The 18,967-nt window shown below is 40.9% G+C and overlaps 1 protein-coding gene across 2 annotated transcripts in view; it reads right to left on the bottom strand.

Annotated features, from left to right (window-relative positions):
• The window catches only part of PKIG (cAMP-dependent protein kinase inhibitor gamma), a 91,117-nt gene that overhangs the window by 36,940 nt on the left and 35,210 nt on the right, over positions 1–18,967 (bottom strand). Inside the window, exon 1 of one of the 2 annotated variants that reach the window (XM_075277071.1) lies at positions 12,592–12,715. The exons of the other annotated variant lie outside the window; for it this stretch is intronic. The gene's annotated coding sequence lies outside the window, so the exon portion shown is untranslated. Of the gene's footprint in view, positions 1–12,591; positions 12,716–18,967 lie in introns of those variants that run through there. 2 annotated transcript variants of the gene reach the window in all.

Below are 18,967 nucleotides of genomic sequence, written 5' to 3' on the forward strand. Positions count from 1 at the left end.
AACCAGAAGCAAAAAGAGGAGAGAGAGTTTAAAAAGAGGAGTAGAGGAATGAAGGGAGTTCGGTACTGGCCAAAATCAAAAACAAAACTTGCACCTCTATATAAGGAATCGTTCAGGGACAGAGCACTATTGTATAAAACTGAGAACTAATGTATTACACTTATTCTATTATAGAATTCTATGTATCAAGATAGACAGTGCTTCACTGTGTAGAGAATAACATGTTGGCAAATGCATGTTTGGAACTGCCACGGGTCTTGCATTTGCCCCTAGAAGGGCCAGTTTCAATCAGAAAGAACCCAAATGTCAATATTCATGATCTCAACATGGAAGTAAAAACAGCAAGCGGTTGAGAGATACAGATGGTATAGAAAATCTTTGAGGTATAGCTGTAAATCCAAGATATTGAACCATTTGTCAAGGTAGTAAAGAAAGAGGGATTATGAGCCACTTTGGGGGCAGGCAGACCGATGTACATGATATAAGTTATGGGTAATAAATAACCCTTTACTACACTTTCAATTACTTTTTTTTTCTCTCTTTAGGAGGAGTCTCCATCCACTCATTGATGTTAGGAGATGTGGTTTATATATTGCTGATGTGCACGCTCATAACCAGGAATATATAGAACATTTTTATTAGCATTGCTATCAACATTACTGGATCTAGGCCCCAGAAGACCATAAAAACGGCTTATAAACGATTCACAAGAAATACAAACGGAAGCATGGCAGAGATCTCTTATAAACAACTGCACAAACTCTGTACGCAGGGGTGTAGCTATAGGGGGTGCAGAGGTAGCTACCAAGCACTGGAACCTGAGTGGGCCCCAAAGGTCCCTTTGCCACATACTACTATTCTAAATGCATACCTCCCAACCATCCTGGATTCAGTAGGACAGTCCCAGATTCTGGGTCCTGTCTTGGTCAGCATGTCCTGGCTTCAACTCATCTGCGTCCTCTGGACTCCAAAAGCAGGGGCTTCTACAGAGCAGCAGGGGAGCAAGGAGAGGTGAGCATCAGTAATTTTTTTATGTTAAACTTTGGGGGCAGATGAAGAGGGACATTATATTGTGGATACACAGGAAAGGGACTTTATACTGTGGGACAAATTGAAGGGGTACATTATTATGTGGGGACATATAATATTAGGATGACTGTAGGAGCATTATACTGTGTGGGGGCACTAAGAGAAATGGATAGGAATGGGTGGTGTCAAAGTAGAAGTGGGTAGAGCTAAATTTGCCACAGTACACCATGCACACTGCACATTCTGTCCCTCTTTGTCCTTTGAAAGTTGGGAGGTATGCTAAATGGCACATGGTAGCTAGGGGCCCCATTACAGATTCTGCATTGAGGCCCAAGAGTTTCAAGTTACACCCCTCTCTCTCTCTCATCACTCGATTTATGGAAATACTACTATTGTAAGCGACGTGACTACATCGCGACTACTGCTTAACCATTGTATTCACCTCCTGTGTATTCAGAAGACCACGACTGTTCCAATGAATCCAGGATGTTAGGAGGTATGAGCACAGAGTATGAGGTAGTTGACATCCATAAATTTGAATAGGGCGTATGGTTTGAGACAGTCCCTTTAACATATGACTACCACCTTCCTGCAAAGGCGGCAGCCATTTTGTAAACAAATAAAAGTCTATAAAGAACACTGCAGATGTGAACAGTTGTTAAGGACAACCATTTTGCTATGTCAGCTTTCATTTTTCTAGGCCAAGGAAGTGAAAATAGTTACCCAACTTGTTGCTATGTTTATTCCTTGGGCTCGGTGTCATTTTGTGCCACAGTGACCTACTGGTTCCCAGCCAACAAAATGGCTGTCTCTAGTGTAATGGGTAAGAAATATGACACAGCCTATAACACAGTGATATTTGACTACACATAGATAGATATTAGTGGAAATAACTTTCAGCTGTTCACATGTTGGTTAATGTCGTAAGCGCCTGCGACAATTGTGGTGAAAACATCTGCTGGCAAGTGTTATGGTAATTTGATAAAATGTGACCTCCCATGATGCTTTGCTGGAGCAGCTGTTCATCTTCTGAGCAGCTGGTGTGGGGTTAACCCCCTCATTGCCCAGCTGTAAAATATACCAGCGCTATAAGAAAAAGGAAGCCAATAATAATAACCATTTATGAAAATTATGATGTGAAATTTTGTCTATAAGTTTTGTAAAAGTGGAGTTTTCCTTTAATATCTGGCTTGTGGTTAACCAGAAGAGAGTTTCATCTGCAGACAGTTATTACAATGTAGGGGAAAAAGATAAGGAGCTGCCAGACAGATCTGGTGCCGCTACCTCAAGACGAAGCAAAAGACGTGACCTACTTAGAATACCAGAATTCTTTTAGCGCCAACTACCATAATAATGATTTTCTGATTCTGATAGTGTGCATGGATTATTCCTATTGTCACACATTTACTACACTTTTTAGACACCAATTGCAACAAAAATTGTCACAAGTGATATTTTTAGCCACCCTCGCCACTTTCCTGAAAGATCTACTAGCCCTGCTAGAATTATCATTGGCGCAAATGATGCCCAACATGTACAGGAGCTATGAGCTGATGTAGATTTTATAGCTGGTGCATGGCCAGGATATATGGAGGTGGCATCGGTCTCTTAATACATCAGGCACATCCTCTCCTGGCATAGGAGATATGAAGACTGTTGGTGAAGATGCCACTCTTCATAAATCTTCCTCCATAGCGGTTAGTTCTTCACCCGGTCTAAAGCTAAATTGACAATTTTACAAGTTTCATATGAGTTAAACGGTTAGGTCACATGTCTGACAGCAGCATGTGCTAAATGACTGTTTCCAAGGGCAACCACTAGAATTTTGAAAGTAGATACACGTTAATTTAAAAAAAAAAACAAAAAAAAACAACATAACTAATTGCTAAAAAAAATAAATCTATAAACAGGTTGTACTGACAAATGAAAGCTTTATGCATGTGACTGTGCGCTGTGTCAGTATGTGTTAAATATTCTGTATTACGGTGAAACTGTTAAATATTATGAAATTTACAATTATATCTAGCACACAAAGAGTTAAACTCTACTGACATCACACTTCTATATTTTGGGAACATGGGTGCGGTTAGAGTACATCATTTTAGAAATCTCCTTACATAGCAACAAGATGGAAGGTAACACCCCCTCTCATGAATATAAATGAGTAAGAAATACACATGTCTGGGTTCTCTTTGGGAAGACCAGGGTGGGTGGTCCTGGCAGGTGGTCATCATGGAGGACGTCGTGACCAGTCCAAGTACATCCACCAGATGACAAGCATGAACCAAGCTGTAACTACAAGATATCCAGATGAAGAAATCTAACTTCTCTGAAGATGTAAGCTATTGAGACATTGACTGATATTTCTGTTATTTTGGACATTTTCCCTGTTCCTGTGTTTCTCTTCAAGATATTAATTAAACTCTACATGTTTCCATAACAAGCTGACTCCTCCTATCATGAGAAGGCCTCACAACACGTGGTCACAAGTTTCATCACAATACAGAATATTTAACAGTATGTTAGCCATGTTTTTCATGACTAGACCGATTTGTCTCTATGGCCCCATACACAGGGCTGTTTATTATCATGGGTATGGGACTGTGGACCCCAAAAAAATTCAAGATGGCTCCTATACCTTTCAGTTCTGAAGCCCCTAAATGAAGTTAAAGTGTCAGTGGATGAACACGGATGTCATCCATGTGCCTTCCATGCCATTTTACCACAGCCATGTGAATGTAGCCTTACTTTAGACAGCGATAATCCTGTCAGAGACAACATGGGAATATTACCTTGTTATGGTCCTCAACTGCGCTTCTCTACATTTTTGTATGGGATCATATTATTGACCTATAATGTTACATTTTACTTTTAGTTATGACCAATGTACTGTAAATTAGCATAAGTATTGGCACACAGTGCTGTGCTGGGCATCAGTAATGCCATCATCGACGTATCCTAATGGATATTATATCCAGCCATAATTGATAACAGTACATTCTGCAACCGGAGAGTTATTACCGTAAGATATCATTGTGTAGACACTTTGTGATTCTTCAATTTGCTGGCACAATATTAATGGGTTGTCATATAGTAATGGCGTACAACATCTTCTCAGGCTTTATTATAAATACGTTACAATCTTGGCATGATCTAGAAAGCTTCAAATTAGTAGCAGCTTACCTAGATTATACACCTTCATAATGTATGACAGTACAGATAACCTGCCACACTTCTATTTATGGCCAGTAACATTTTATGGGGTCTATACCAGTTTCTACAAGGGTATGTTCACGAGGAGGAATTTGATGCAGATTTTGCCTCAAAAATCAGCAGCGAATTCCGCGCTGAATCTGCCTCCCATTGTTTTAAATGGAAGGAAGCGACTTGTAGCAGGAGAATGAAAAATGAAGGGTTCTGGTCAATCTTGCCAGGAATTCCACATAAGACACTTTACTGAATCATCTTGGGCTGATCAACGCGTCCCTGCTTTGACTGACCTGAAGGGATGGGAAACAAAGAGGTGGACTCCACTTCATTTCCCGACATCTGAGTCAGCCCTTAAGACTTTTTTTTTTTTTTTTGGGAAGACACCTCTTATGAATTAAATTAAAGACAATGAAGTCAGGAGGACATTAAATAATACTTGTATAAAAGAACCTTTATGTCTAAGGTCAGCTTAGTACTGCATTTTCTGAGTGTCAGCTGCTGAGACCAGATAATCCACGACTGCCCCCACTAATCTGATATGGCCATCAAGCTTTTGAACCCGGAAACCCCTTCATGTGCCACCTCCACATGCAGAAGATGAGTACTTTTATGTACCAATGAAGCTCCTATTTTTTTTTTTTTTAACTATCTTAGCAGTATATAGAGTTATGGGCCAGCAATAAAATATACAAAGTCTCATGGCCTAGTACTAAGAGTATAGTAACCTTATGATATAACAGACATTTAAACTGCCCACTGAATACAATAGTACAAGACATGGCTGCAGGACAAGCACACTGTATGACTGCTGATGTAAGCTGGAGCATTGTCCTCAGTGACACCTCCTGTCATCAGAATGTATGTGATAGATCACTCAGCAAGTAGATCTGAGCCGGAGCAGAGAAGTGTGACCACATAACTGATGACACATCACTGGCGTGGGAAAGGGGGGGGTTGTCACCATTTCCTCCATACTTTTATGGCTGTGTCCCAAAATCCATATTAATTATGTTAGGAATCTGAGTATATTCTTGCCAAGGGTTAAAGACTTTTTCATATCTAGTTTTGTTGGGTGAAAACTAAAATGTGCTCTAAGAGAAGACAGGGCAATATAGAGAGAGGGAAAGAGAAAAAAGGCAGAAAAGTTTATATTTGGGGCTCCTAAACCATATAATGTAGTATACCGGACACTGACTTATGGTGTAAAACGCTCAAAATTCCAAAGAAAACCCTCCTTGAAATACAGAACATTCATGCAAACTGAGCATTATAGAGAGGTTTTTTTTTTTTGTGCTGATTCTACAGCCAAGATACTATTGGGGTGGGGGGCCTCCAGGTACAGCACGTATGGGTCGACCTCCCAATTTATTTAAAAATTATTTATTTTTTTTAAAATGTAGCATGAAATAATGAACAGAATAGCCATAAAACACTTCCAAATTCATTATACTTTAGACTATGTTCACATTTCTGACAAGTTTCAGGTTCTGAGTAATCCATTTGTAACTGTTCTTTTCTAGATCTCTACTTGTTGTCATTCATTCTGTTTACTCCCAGAGGAGTCCATGATCATGTGATATACAATCCATGGTCATGTGATATATGATCCAGGGTCACATGATGATACACAAGTGCACAGCTCATTACCGGGCAGATGACTGATTACTGTGCTGTGACTGTGTGTACTGTGTGTTCATCACATGACCATGGACTGATTTTTATTTTATTTTAAATATGATTTTTATTGAAAAGAAGAAAGCTTTTACAATAGAATAAAAAAAAGCAACTACAAACAAAAGAAGAATCGGCATACCGTATATACTCGAGTATAAGCCGACCCGAATATAAGCCGACCCCCCTAATTTTACCATAAAAAACTGGGAAAACTTATTGACTCGAGTATAAGCCTAGGGGGGAAATGCAGCATCTACTGGAAAATTTCAAAAATTAAAATGGTCGGAGTTTTTGGGTGCAGTAGATGCTGGGGAAGGGGAGGGGGTATTTTGGTTGTCTATCTGCCCCTTCCCTGAGCTTGAGGACTGTTTTTTTCTTCCCCCACTTGCAATTCAGTCTGGCTGAATATAGGGTATCTGCAGTGCTCCTATTAACCCCTTCCCGATGGAACAGGAGCACTGCAGATACCCTATATTCAGTAGACAGGGCACTGTCCGACACAGGGATACCTAATGTGTATGTGCTTCACAGTCATTTTCTACTTTTGTATGTATTCTAGGGAAAGGAGGGATTAAGAACTTTTATTTATTGTTTTTGCACTATTTTATGGGAGATTCTATACATTGATATTGTGGCTGGTCATAAACCCCCCTCACCCTCCTAAAAAAAAAAAAAAAAATTTTTTTTTTTTTTTTTTTGCTGACTCGAGTATAAGCCGAGGGGGGCTTTTTCAGCACAAAAACTGGGCTGAAAAATTCGGCTTATACTCGAGTATATACGGTAAGTCCAAATAATACTTTAGGAATCGTAAGCTGGGACGTCGGGCTGCAATCAAAAAACAAGAATGACACAAACAGGACCAGACATACAAAGACCAAAGGACCAGATGCACAAACGCTACAAAGACACCAATTCTACGAGAAGACAAGAAAGGGATGAAAGGGGGAAAACAACCAAAAGGGAGCAGGAAAGAAACAAGAAAGAGAAATAGGGGAGACGGGATAGGAACAGCAAGGGACGAAGAAAAAAAACCAAAAAACCAAACAATAACATAAACAACAAAACCACATACCTGAATATGGTACCAAGGAAACACAAAATACATCCAAAAACAAAATAGAATAAAATAAAAGAAGATAAAGCCACCTGGGGTAACAACATAGTAGGTAAATAGAAATCAAGGGGTCCCCATGGGGGCGGCCGGAGGCCGAGGAGAAAGAACACCCTTATTAGACTCCACATACGAAATCCAGAGAGACCACTGGGATCGAAACTTGGCGTAAGTATGGTTTTTGCTAGACAACAAACGTTCCAAGGTACATGCCAAGTTCCGTGGACTGATTTTTATTCATTCTGCTTCCTGCCAGTGGATGACAGCAAGCAGAGATCTATAAAGTCCTGAGGAATTGATACAGAAAATATATTTAAAAATCTGTAGTACGTTTCATTATACAAACAACAAATTGTCTCTTAATACTAGTCTGAAACTGGATGACCCCTTTAAGATAGCCCATAAATCGTAGTGTGCAAGGGTATGTTCACACAACTATATCTGGCTCCCATTGTTGTCAATGGGAGGCAACACAGAACACTGAAAATGGGGTCCCTGGGTAATTACCTCCATCACACATGCTATAGGCCAACCAGCACCTAAAACTAAAAAATAAATCTACTGCCATGCCAGTCCACAGTCACAGTAAATATTGTGAAACATAGTTATACGATTGATGTGGTAAAAGTTAATATATAAACCCATTTTAATGTGACGATAGTTGTAAAAATATAATTAGAGTATCGTCATCACAGACAAAGGTATAATTAAAAAAAACACATATAAAAACAATACTAACAACTGAAATGAGTCAAGCAAGCAAACACTCCAATGGCAACAGCCTGATATTATTATATGTCTACAAAACAATCATTCCAACCCATATGGCGACTAGAAACAGTCTCGGGACCACTGAGACACAGTCACATTTACTATAGACTATATGTACAATACATTAAAGGGGCTCTATCAGCAAAATTTTGCTGTATGAGCCCCACATATGCATGAATAGCCTTTAAAAAGGCTATTCAGGCACCGCTAATCTTATTTTAAACCCCCGCCCCGTTTTAAATTCAAACTATTAAAACATATATGTAAATCATACCTGAACATGCACGGTGGGCGGTCGTGCACAATTCGACGTCATCTTCTGTCACGCCACCTCTTCTATCTTCTTGCAGCGACACCCTCTGGTCCTTGCTCTTCCACGCCTTCAGCGTCCTCTTCTTCCGGCGTGATGGCTTCAAATCCCGCGCCTGCGTACTAGTGCTTCCCTCCGGAGTGCTACTGCGCAGGCTTCGGCGCTCAGGATGCCCAGTTCCCCTTACAACTTCACGAGTGTACTGCCATTGCTAAAAATAGCGCCGAAGCGTTCTGGACGGAAGCACTACTACGCAGGTGGGGGATTTGAAGCCATCACGCTGGGAGAAGAGGACGCTGAAGGCGTGGAAGAGCGAGGACCAGAGGGTGTCCGCTGCAAGAAGAAAGAAGAGGTGCCAGAAGATGACGTCGGATCGTGCACGTTCAGGTATGATTTACAAATATGTCTTTATAGTTTTATTTTAAAACGGGACGGGGTTTAAAATAAGATTAGCGGTGCCTGAATAGCCTTTTTAAAGGCTATTCACGCATATGGAGGGGCTCATACAGCAAAATTTTGCTGATAGAGCCCCTTTAAATGCAATGTCTAGGCACAGATCACATGTTAGCAGTGTGGTCTGGCATCATACAGGCACAGGTGGGTAAATGACAGTCACTTGTGTATGCCAAGCCAAGTGCCTGATGAAGCCACCTGGACTGAATGTGTACTGAAGCAGCAAACTTTAACATGACATTGATAGTATATGCTGTGATGCCATATCTGGTCACAGAAGAAAACAAAAAAACAAACAAACATTGAACTACATGCATTGTAATATTGTCCAAGAAAGTCCATGTCCCACACTGTATACACAGGAACAGCAGATCTATCCGGCATCAAAAAATTATGTCCGTGCAGATGGCCGTTTATGTTATCACCAGGGTGAGGACACTAGGAGAAGCCCTAAAAGTGGCGGTCAGCATTTCCCTCTTCATACACAGGCTTGAAAAAGCACAGTAAAGTGCGAAAAGGCCATGACCCAACAGAAAGTCCCAAAGACCCCTCTCCTCCCCTTTGCTGGGCACTTGCATTAACAGATGACACTTTATCTTTTGGAAGTTTCAAACTCCCAGCATTATAGATCAGGATGAGGCTTGGATAGGATTCCAGGTCTCAACTGGGTTTAGGTTGTTCAGAAGATATACAGACTATATTGTCCGCACCCCATTTCCCTGTGGACAGGAGGCCTCAGGATGCTCTTTCTGATCCAGAAGACAAAATCAAGTGTGGATCATATAGGCAGCGAAGTATTAAGGACGGGTAACACTGCCCAAGTACTGTAAGGCCCAAACAAAGTAGGGTCTCCACAAATGTCATCATCTAAAACCAGCAAGCCCAACCGTGACAATGCTTCTCCTAAACATCTTATTTCACGGCAACTTGTATGTGAAGCAGTAGATAGTTAAATGCTGGCTGCCCTCCAGACTTCAGTGACTTGGGAAGGGGGGGCATAGCTCATCTCACGTCTCATGATCCTGGTATTCACAGCATTAAATAACTTTAATAATACAGAAATTGCACTAATTCACGGATCCAACCAGCAAATACACCAAAACCTTACCATGAAGCACTAGCCAAAACAGTTCTGGTGGAGATTCTGATGTGAGCATAAAGCTGGCCATACACATTTTGGGATGGTCATAATGTGGATGTCCAATCTATGATGGGATTAATCATACAAACAATCCCACTATCAGTCATAACACCTTGAGTGTCTGATCAGGAGAAGAGCAACAAAGGGTAAAATCCGACTCAAAGAGACGCCTCCCATTGAATTCAATGGGTTCCTTTTTCCGCAGGCAGTTTGTTCCTGTTTGCGGAAAATAGAAGCGATCTGCCCTTTCTTGAGGCAGATTCCACAGCCGATCCAGCTGCGGACATCCGCGGCGCGACACCTGCTCCTGACTAGGCCCATTCATTTGGGCCTAATCCGGAGCAAAATGCCGCAACTAGATGCCAATGCAATGCATGTACTGCACCGGCATCCAGTCGCGGCTAGCCGTTTTTTTTAGACTGGATTCTGGGCCGGCCTCCTTCTCAATATCCGGTCCAAAAAACCGTGTGAACCCGTCTGGTCAAAAGTAACCAATTGTGCCAAACACTTCTTTTTTCAGAAATAGGCATTTTAGCTGACAAAGATAACGTGCATGGCCAACTGAAAACATGGAGAAATATCTTGGACCTTGTGTGAATTGAGCATGAGCCATAAATAGCAACAGGTAAATTCAACTTCTAGATCTTACTCAGATGTCTCATCTGCAGCAAACAAGCAATAAGAGTTGTTCTTTAATAGAATGTATATAGATATGTTTTACCTATTTGTTTCACATCTATACAGTAGAGGCCATATTGCATGGCTCAGTTTACATAGACAATGTATAAATCTGTTTGCCTGGGTATTACAGCTGGTACTTTATATTACATTATTTATGGCACAATCTTACATTTTTTTCTATGAACACTAAAGCAGTGGGCATTATTGGTAGTGTAAAATCACTGTGTGTCTTATCCCTGTGTGTAAAGGCAACAAAATATTCAAACACTTTTCAAGTTCTGAACTTGCCTCTTATGGCGGTCATGGTAAAGTGGGGCCCCAGGTAACTTGTTATGCCGCCGTATGTAGCGCTCCAATAAAGCTTAGTACATGAATGGTCTACAAACCTAAATCCAGTAGATAGAACATTACACTTCCTAAACTCATACTGGTGGAAATGTGAAAGTTAGTGGAGTGGATTTATTAGAACAAAGGTTTAGTGCGCTAGTCTTGATAAATTCTTCCGTGCCAGAGGATGCAATAGGTTATGCAACTCGCTACATCCCTTTCACAAAAAGTGGCAAGGGCAGCGTAAAAGCAACACTTGTGACAATTTCTGTTGCAAGTTTGCATAGAAAAATAACCAATGTGCACCATTAATATTCACAAGTGGAATCCTATAGTAAAACATCTAATGTGTAAATTACAACATATCCCATTACTCCAGGAAAACCACTCACAAGGTGTACATGTAACCTATCCCCAAAAATTCTACATGTTGAGGTTAAAGATCTCCGCTCAAGCTGTATAATAGGAACCAGTTTTGTTAACATAAGTATAGTAGAGTTCCAACGTGTATGTGACAGGGTCATATCTTAAGTCACAGCAGGTGGCCATCTTGTAGACTCCACCGTCATCTACACATGGAATTACGTACAATAAAAGCTTATAGGGTTCATTTAAAAGATTTCTACATACGTGAGGGGGGGGGGGGGGTACAATTTTATTTAGTTCAATCCAACACAAAAAAACTTGACTTGGGGCTGAGTAAATGCGTTGAGCCAAAGACCAAGCTGCCTAGGAACGGGCCATCATAGCCCACTTATCACTTATTGTGGTCTATGAAACTTCTAATCAGGACCCTAAAACTAAGTCTCTGAGGGGATCTTTGTCTATTAAAATTTTAATCTATGGTAAATTTGACATTTTTACCACCACCAGCGTCAGTTCCATGAACTTGTATACACAGAAGCATCAGCCAGCGTAAACTTTAGCAGAGACGCCCCTGGCTGCCAAAAGGTCACAAAACTAAATTCACTGCAGATTGGAGGAGTTTCCTAGGAGTAAATGTCACATTTCCACACTCATCGGTAGCATAATATCTCCCCTGCATACATATGTAGCAGAACTGAAAGTGTCATCTACGTCACATCAAGACAGCTTCCTCAGGTCTTCCAATAAGGTCCAGAATTGACATTATGGCATTACCAAGAGTTGTGGTAAAAGACAAACTCAGCTCTGCTACATCTGAATGATAAATGGAGGCGGTTTCCAATGTGCTAATAGACATGACATTAATAATAAATGGCAGTCTTTTAACTACTTTTTCTGGATCTACAGAGCTGCCAGATGCAGTTATTTTAGAAAGTACACGGCCATACTGACAGAAGAGCAGAGAAGTAATCCCTGGCACTATGGCGGTGGTGGGATTACAGGTGCCAGCAGGCTCTGCCAACAGATGCTGAGCTACAGGTTGTCAGTGCTTTTAGAAAGTGTTATCCCACAATGTGTTACCATATGGATATACAATATGTAGTGAAAAAGTGGAATATGTAACAGCATATTACTGCACCTGTGGAACTAGAAGTTTCAGCAGACCCTGCCATATAGCTGGAGCACTGCAGGTTCCAAAGCTTCCAGGAAAGAGTTAAACCTGAATTTACTGTAAGATGAATTACCTTGTAGGCATATAAAACGTAAAAAGCCTAGGGACCCCCAGACAACAGTAATGATAGAACTACAAGATCCAGCAAGCCCACTCAACATCAGGAAGCATTAAACATATGGAATTTGCAAAGCATACAATTAACCTTTTAGTTACCAGTGAGATATAAAATACACAAGTGACTTCAGAGCATAAGAAGTATTTAAAGGGGACACATAAGTGTACATGCCACCAGGACAGGGCACTTAGATTGCCCCAGCTTATATAAAGTATGGCGGGGTACTTACAGAGAGCTGGATCCCCCCCAGGCACAGTGAACTTGGATGGATCAGTAGGGAAGTGTCCAGGGTGCCAGCGTCCAGGCAGTCAGCCTCATACTGCTGGATACTGGGGCTGCAGTGGGTGGTTCCCATGTCTGCTGTAATCCAATACTAGACTCAGTGATGTCACCCATCCACTTACTCAGCCATCCACACAAAGGATCCCTCCTGCGTGTACAAACAGCTTTGTATTGTCACCACACTTCACCCCTGCATTTCCAGGAACCTTTATTGTGCCTTTCATGCTTGCGATTTGGGGGATTAGATGGATCCTGAGCAAATTATACAGCAAGCGCCTCGGGCAATGCAGGGGAATCCTGCAATACAACTCTGCTATTCTGTGTGTACAATGCACAGACTATGACTTCTGTCACACACCGTCAACTATGAAGGTCAAGATTCAACAGTATCCCTTCTAGGGGACATTCATAGTTCCCTCCCCATCTACCCCACAATCATTGCTGCAACATTTATTTGTAAATAGCCTCAACATACTCCAAAGTGTAGCACAAAGACTTAAATGTCTCACATCAGATATTGTCTAATAAGGACCAATTTCATAGAGATTCAATTAGTTTATTAGAATGACCGGGGAGGGCCCCCAAAAATGAATAAAAAGAAACTCCATGTACCTCAACAGTGACGTACCTAGGGGGCTGTACACATATTTGGGATTTGACAGTGCAGATCCTGCACCAAATACATCACCATATCTGATTACTATGGTTTTGTAACCTGCACATATGCAACAGAGGAAAAAAAAACAAAAACAACACACTGAAAAACAAAACACGACACACGGAAGAGGTGGCATATTCACCCCACAATGGAAATAACCTTACTACAGATCCGCAGCACAAACTGCATGTCAGCTTTGGATTTGTGCTGCAGACAGTAGTAAATACCAGACATGTGTGATCATACCCTAAGGTATAATGTATTATCCTGGTCAATACAGCGTGTACATAGCAAGCAGTTTACAAGTCAGTCACTATGATAAATAGGTATAAACAATAGATAGCCTTAGTGGATCGGTGATTCTAGTTCCCTCCTGATTTCCAAATCCTAAAGAGTCCTTTAGGATTGTGCGCCGCATGGGCCTACAGAGCTGGTCAACATAGACATCACGGCAGAGCTGAGCTGTCTAGTTCATAGGTGCACAAAGTGGGCCTAGAGCTACATTGTTACATGGTACAAAGGGCTGCAATAAAATCTTATTTGCTATTCCCATACTCAGCCATATTAAAAGTACATGTCATAAATATCTGTGATATTTCTAGAACTTACACTTATACAGATAATGCTATATACTATATACTGCAGAGAAAAGGAATTGACCCTCATGCACACAACCATGTGCATAGTCTTTTTACAGTTATCACACTGACCCATAGGTTTCTATGGCCCCATCTACGCTCCAGGGCCGTGAGCAGTGAGAAAAACTCAGGACAGGTCCTATTCCTATCCGTTTGACCGTGCTCACTGTCTCCAAACATGGCCACGGTTGGCACCCAGACGACATCCATGTGCCTCCTGTGCCGTTCAATCACAGCCAGTGACAGGCATACGGCCTTAAGGTGAGGATGTGCAAGCGTGGCTTTCTACATGATAGTTTATGACAGGTTTGGAAATAGCCAAGCTTTTCAGATCCCCCATACATTTTAGTGGAGAGACATATTAATACACAACAATCTTATCCTATGGAGTACTGAGCAGAGAGGAGTCCTAGCTATAATGGCTCCAGAGATGGTTGCGGCAACACAGAATAGCAATGCAGGAAACAAGCTGTGCGCCCTTCGTCTAACTTCAGAACAATCATCAATTGGCTTTTTAAGACAAAAAAAAAAAAAAGCCAAAAGTTTTGCAGTTTTTGGCACATGGTTCACATGTTATGTCCTGCCTCGTTCCCACAGAGCCATAACAGTTTATCATACAAGTCATAAAAGTGTCTGAAAAGGGTCTTAAATGTGACATGTTATGGTATAAATTATGCCAGAAATTTGATGCATTTTCTTAGTAAATCTCTGCCAATGTATTGGGATACAATGATGTGTTAAATATTCCTCCTGCTTGGATGTATTCCTGCTTTTATCATGAAACATACAGACAAAACTCAAAAACATCTAGTAGTGTGAATGCACCATGAAGCTAAAGTAGACCTACAATGATAGCAAACCTGTGCTGCAAACTCACCCACCGGGCCTGCCCCATTTTAGGGCAACTATTCAGCATTTTGCTTTTGCCAAGTTTCCACAATCCAGTTGGTTCTTGTGGGTTTTAGCACATTTACAGGCTGATCGTAGAGAACCCCCTGGGGTCAGCAAAAAAAAATAAAAAAATCCCCACTTGTTGTTTTACCCATATTGATTCACATCGGGATGAATGTTACACAATCCACATTTTGACTGCTGGATAAGATGACAATGCTCTATTGAAACAGGAAGGATATCCATTTCATGCCCCTTTAAATAATTTGAGCTAACCTCTATCCTGCACATGGGCTGTAGTAAAATGAGTCAGTGCTAATCCACCTGCTTCCCACACCCCCGAATAAGAGGAAGCAAGTGAGCAGAATAGACAGCTGGAAGATTTCCCCAGGGAGGGACAAAGGACTTATCAGTAGTCTCTACTACGTAAGAAAATAGATCAAGTTCCAAAAACCAGAGGGTTAAACACAACAGTGCTCTAAAGTTTTCCAGAAGTAGCACATTGCTGACATGTTAGACTGGAAAAAAAATGACTTAAAGGGAGTCTGTGACTAGAACCCAGCATATCTAACCCAGCCCACAGACTGATACAGGTGACCCTAACCGGTCTTTATACCTTGTAAAACCCCATTGCCAAGATATAGCTGCTTTTGTCAATATGGAAATGAGCTCTTTGGAGCAATGAGGGCATTGTCACTTGCCGCATTCAAGCAATGGCAATATCCTCATAGCGCCGGCGAGCTCATTCCCATATTCAAAAAGACAACGATATCTCAGAAATGGAGGCAATAATTCACAAGGGAAAAAAAAACCCTGTTTTTTTAGATGACCCAATCTGTCTTCAGGGCGGGGTTGATATACTAAGTTAGGCGAAGGCCCCATGGGACGTCCCACAGCCAAAAAGCACCGTGGGAAAACCTGCAGCGGCAACACATCGTGGTTCTTCCTGCAGCGCTTTAGGTTCACACAGTTTTTTGGTCAGGGATTTGGTCAGGAATCCGCCTCAAAATCAGATTTTGAGATTCCTGACCAAATAACTTTGTGTGAACTCAGCCTTAAACAAAGTTTGCAGAGGTTTCCTCTGCGGATTTTCTATTATAATTATACCTATGGGGAAACCGGTGGCGTTACTGTAGGTATAATTGACATGCTGAGATTTTCAAAACAGTGACGTGATTAGAGTCAGTTTACACAGAGTTTTTTGACGAGGATTTTGACACGGCATCCGCTTCAAAATAAGCCTCCAAAAAAAAGCCTCCCGATATAACTCTTTTTTTGGAGGCAGATTTTGAGGCGGATTCAGCGTCAAAATACTCAGTGTGCACTGACCCTAAATAAGGCACCGATCCCACAGAAATCAATGGGAGGCTTAATAACCTATTGATTTCAATGTGTAGCACGCGTAAGCCGGCACCCATTGAAGTCAATGAGATCTGTTTTGAAGCACCTCGCTTGGACATGTGTTTACGTGTGTAAATGACCGGCGTGTTACTCCGTGGGAACGGAGCCTAAAATGGACTAGAAATTAAGAGGAATTCTGCAATCCTTACCTCCTATTAAAAATGATGGGAGGCAGAATCTGCCGCTGATTTGGAGGCGGAATGCGCCCCCAAATCCACTACAGATTCCTCAGTGTGAACGGGACCCCACGAGACGAAAACGGCGCGGGCAAAATCGCATTTTACAGTAAGTGCAATGTGGATGGGGTTCTAGTGAATACCATGTCCACTTTGCGGGAAAAACTGCAATGTGGATATGCCGCGATTTCCAACACTGGCACAGTTTTGGAAATCACAGCATGTCAAATATATCTACGGAAACGCTGTCAGTTTCCCCACAGATAATTGTAACATAAAGTCTGTGGAGGAAAACTCTGCAAACTTTCAGATTAAAGCGCTGCGGGAAGAACCGCGATGCATTGCTGCCGCGGTTTTTCGTGTGGGGCCTTAGCCTCAAGGTGTTGTGTAGGAATAGAATAAAAAACTCCTTTATTCCAAAAAACTTTTCCACAAGACTGGGTATAGCACTGCAGAGCAGGACAATTCGCTTTGATGGAACTGAGCTGTAACACGAGACACAACCTGTAGATAAGTATATCATTATTTGCGAAGGAAAACAGCCATGTTTCTCTAATCCTGTACAACCCTGTTGAGAATTTTGTGTTTCTAGTCTTTCAACATTTTCATGATTCCTTCTTGCTGTCAGTGAATGAATGACAGCAACCAGAGGCTCAAAAGCCACACAGATCTAAAGCTTGTCACAGCGGAGAGTTTACTATAACTGTATCCGTCGTAGGCAATCCTCCAGGATATCAGAAATCTCTCTCCCGTCCTCAAATCTGCTGCCATTATTCACCTACGGTAAAGGTTAATACATAGTGGTAAACATGCAACTGAGTATTTTTTCTTAGCATGTAAGAGAATTGCTATTCAATGGATGGCTGACAAAAGCTGATGATACAATCATACCGAATGTAAATGGATATACAACTGCTGAGGCTGTCCTAATAAACGTGACAAGGTGTGGAGTCTCTGGTTTAAAGGGGTTGTCCACTTTAAGACCAATATTGAGAGATAAATGTTATGGTTTGTATATTAAAAAGTTATACAATTTTCCAATATACTTTCTGTATCAATTCCTCGCAGTTCTCTAGATCTCTGCTTGCTGTCATTCATTCTGCTTACCTCTAGTGGATAAAACCCTGACCATGGTCATGTGATATAGGGTCCATTATCATGTGATTAGTCAGAGCACCTTATTCAGATCTTTGTCTGGTACCAAGCTGTGCACCTGTATATCATCACATGACCATGGACCAGCATATATCACATGACTATGAACTGATATTTATTCAATACGCGTAAGCAGAATGAATGACCACAAGCAAAGGAATTGATACAGAAAGTATATTGGAAAATTGTATAACTTTCTTAAGCAAAAATAACATCATATAGAAAAGGTTTTAGCTCACCCAGTTGTAGTCCTTTTGGTCGGCTTTGTTGGCTTTATTGAAAGATTGCTTCGGGGTGCACGTCACACTCTATTCCTCGAGTGTGAAGACAGTCTTAACATACAAAGGTAAATCCGGCCACTCTCCGATAAAATTTAACTTTTATTTATATCACATCATAAAATGACAAAAAAATGATGTATGAAAAAAGACAGTCCATCTAAATCCCCTTAAAAACCGCAGACGCGTTTCGGAACATGCGTTCCTTCCTCAGAGCGTATATACAATGAAATAACCTGTCTATATAAAGGTTTCCCACAATTATGATTTAAATAAGAAATAAAGGTTGCACAACAAGACCACTTAAGGTCCGCATAGCGGAACATATCGCTGATAGTAAAAAATTCCCGACTGAACATATGTCAGGGATCTCCAGACACTTTTCGTCAGTACATAAGTCCAATTTAACATCTATGGAATTTGTTGGTATTGAGAAAATAGAAAGACCGAATAGAGGAGGTAACTGGCAAAAAAGATTACTCCAAAGGGAGGCATTTTGGATCCTGCAATTTAATTGCAGGGCCCCCTTAGGTATGAACATCAAAACAAATTTAAGTTATATATATTAGGCAAAGGGGTTAAAATTAATCCGTATGAGAGAAGGAAGGTATTGGAAATAACTTAGATCTTATATAATATGTTTATAGTAGTGAGTGATTACTAGGTGGTTCCGTGATGTTCTCTGGTCATTTTTGGGAGTGTATCAGTTTAATAGTCTGACATGACTATAAAAGTCTCCTATTGGTTGCTTCTGGTCACGTGACTTAGAATAAACAAAGAAGAGTAGTCCTCTATGTTGAAATATAAACTATTGAATGAGAGGAGGAGCTTTATGTGTGTAGCTTCCATCATTGGAGGATCTGTGACACGTGACCGGACAACCAGAACGATAGAGGGGAAGTAAACATGGTGAATGAAGCAAGGCCTCTAGGACAACAACGGTAAGGAAGCTAGAAATATATAGTATTCGTAATGCTAGGCTGAATATAATAACAAAATATAACATATAATTTGATAAAATTTCTAAATGTTTAAGGTAAAAGTAAATAATGAGGAGAAATTTACGCACAATGTTTATATCATATTGAGAGAAAAAGAAGTGTTAAGTGTAATCTAGTAGATAATA

Source organism: Leptodactylus fuscus, chromosome 6 (assembly GCF_031893055.1).
Source record: "Leptodactylus fuscus isolate aLepFus1 chromosome 6, aLepFus1.hap2, whole genome shotgun sequence".
NCBI lineage: Eukaryota > Metazoa > Chordata > Amphibia > Anura > Leptodactylidae > Leptodactylus > Leptodactylus fuscus.